Genomic DNA, 2,905 nt, shown 5'->3' with positions numbered 1-2,905 from the left:
GAATATTGCATATTTGAATACTCAAAATGAACATAATTTTTTTATCATCATTCAATACTAGACACACAGCTCACTTTCTGAAGGTAGCTTAGGGACAAATAAAAGTACAATGTCATTTCATTTTTTTTTTGTAATATTTGGAAGTGAACTCCATTTGGATATGAATACATTTGCATTGTCTTAAGACAGCCTCTTATTTTTCAACAGTGTGGACAGCTCCTCCACCAGTGCAGGTCACACCCATATTAATCACAATCACTCAAATTTACCAATCATTAATGAATCAGTAGGTTTATTGAAGCCCCTACTATCAATCAATCAACAAGTAGTTGTTGTCCAAATCCCCCCTTTTTTCCCCTTCCAAAGATCATTCTCTATATTCCATCTTCTATACATCATCAATAATGGATGCCAAGACTTTCTCCTGGGTCTCCTCTTAATCTCTATACTAAGTGATCTCATCGGTTCTCAAGATTCAGCTATCATTTCTATGCAAATAATTCCCAAATCCTCACATCTAGTCCTCATCTCAATGTTTTTCCTTTCTAATTTTGATAATCTTTTATTTTCAGAATTTCTATTTTGGTGTTTAATTGGGGTTAAAAATTTTGGTTCATATATATTAAGTATTGAAATAAATTAATTGCTTAATGTCAGCTTCCAGAAAAATATAGTTTCCTGCTTTATCTTTTTAAATGGTCTATTTCTTGTTGTTGTTTTATCTGAAATTCATATTTGCTGCCCCTATTTCTTTAATCTGAGACACAATAGATTTTACTCATAACTTATTTTAACTCTAAGACTTTATATTTCAAAGATGTTTTGCATAAATGATATCTTATTGGATTTTGCTTCCTAATTCATTTTGCCACCTCTTTCTTCAGTTTTATGGGTGAATTAATTTCATTTAAACTCATAGTTTTGATACTTAATTGTTTATTTCTCTTTTTATTCTCTCATACTTCGCTCTCCTCTTTGCTTATTTCAAATTATTATCTTTTATTTTTCTCTTTTAAACTTCTCTTCAATATCTTCTTACAAAGTTTAGGGTTTGTTTTACTTATGAATAATCTCTCTTTGACTCTATCTTCTATCTTCTTTTTATTTTCCTTCCTTCCTTCCTTCCTTCCTTCCTTCCTTCCTTCCTTCCTTCCTTCCTTCCTTCCTTCCTTCCTTCCTTCCTTCCTTCCTTCCTTCCTTCCTTCCTCCCTCCCTTTCTCTCTCTCTCTCTTTCTCTCTTTCTCTCTTTCTTTCTTTCTCTCTTTCTTTCTCTCTTTCTTTCTCTCTTTCTTTCTTTCTTTCTTTCTTTCTTTCTTTCTTTCTTTCTTTCTTTCTTTCTTTCTTTCTTTCTTTCTTTCTTTCTTTCTTTCTTTCTTTCTTTCTTTCTTTCTTTCTTTCTTTCTTTCTTTCTTTCTTTCTTTCTTTCTTTCTTTCTTTCTTTCTTTCTTTCTTTCTTTCTTTCTTTCTTTCTTTCTTTCTTTCTTTTTAATTTCTAGGTATCTCTCATCAATCTCCTTCCTACAGGATGGTCTATATCATGAATCAGCCACTATGGAAATTGGGTATTTGGGGATTACAGTTCATTTATAAATAAACCCTTGACCACATGATCAAATATAAAAAAGATTGAGTATCAAGACTTAACCCTCTCTGTACTGGCATACTGTATCCTGTATCTTGAAATTTAACAGAATTATCTAACAGTTGATTGCTGAAATGATCCTTGTGATAGTCCAAAAACCCTACCTTATTTGGGGCTCTCAATAAGATGTATAAAGCTTAACTGGGCCAAACCCCCTTCCTCTTGCCCTTTTCTGGAAACTTCCATGCTTTAGGGCTTTATAGTTGGCGTTTCATTGATTAACTCCAGTGTTTTTCTGCTTGTGATAGAAGTGCAAGACCAATTACCTACTCTTGAACAAGAACCCACTCCCCTTCCCTATAAATTCCATGGACCTTTGCTTAGAAGGTTGAACTACCTTGATATGGACTTAGTGAAAGTTTTAGGCATCCCACCTATCAAGTACAGAGAGTGATGAAAACTGGTTGCCATCTGATTTTTGCCAGAACTGAATGAAGTTTTTGCAGGGTCATTGATAATTCCCTTTGCCCACCCCCAACCTTACACCCTTCCTTCTGCTACTGCATCTAAGGCCCAGTAGAACCCTTTGTCCCTCATTTATTCCCCTTCCCCAAGATTATATACTTTCCCCTTTTAGGACTCTATTATGGAGCTTTCTAAAGAAGTTATGGAAGTTACAAGAGTGAGCAGGTAATGAAATGGAGTGAAGATCAGGTCCAAAATGGATCTGGTTTGGTGTGGGAACTGAGAACCAATCAAATTCTATCTCCTGAACACTGACTCTATTTTGTGTTGCCACATGTATTATCTTCCATCTTCTTGTTTTTCTGCAAATCATCCAGGAGAAACTAGATGGTATTAACGTATATTGTTTCATTAATGCAGAGGGATATAATTAATCAGCCTCTCTTAATCTTGAGAAAAGAAAGACCCTGAAACTGACTGGTCACCATCCAACTGGTCACCATCCAACTCAATGGGAACTTACTGTCCCCACTTCCAACTTGGAAAGCCTTGAATCTTGTCTCCAATTAGAAAGCAGATTACTTAATTGTGTACTCTGGCTTGTAACCTATTGTTTCTTTTAATTAATTGACTTTTTTTGATTATTTTTATTACATAAAAATCTGTCTCACTCGGTATTTAGGATCTTTGGACGACTGGCAAGTCATTTGTCATTGACCCATTGATTATGTCTGTTTTGCTAATAAGTTTTATTACTCAGATTGTTTTCTCAGTTATGACAAAGAATCCACCACGCACAGGATGGAGAGTCAAGCTGTAAGTCATGATTGGAGGAGGGAAGACAGAAGAAGAACCATC

Source organism: Monodelphis domestica, chromosome 2, assembly GCF_027887165.1.
Source record: "Monodelphis domestica isolate mMonDom1 chromosome 2, mMonDom1.pri, whole genome shotgun sequence".
Lineage (NCBI taxonomy): Eukaryota > Metazoa > Chordata > Mammalia > Didelphimorphia > Didelphidae > Monodelphis > Monodelphis domestica.
This window is presented reverse-complemented; position numbering follows the sequence as displayed.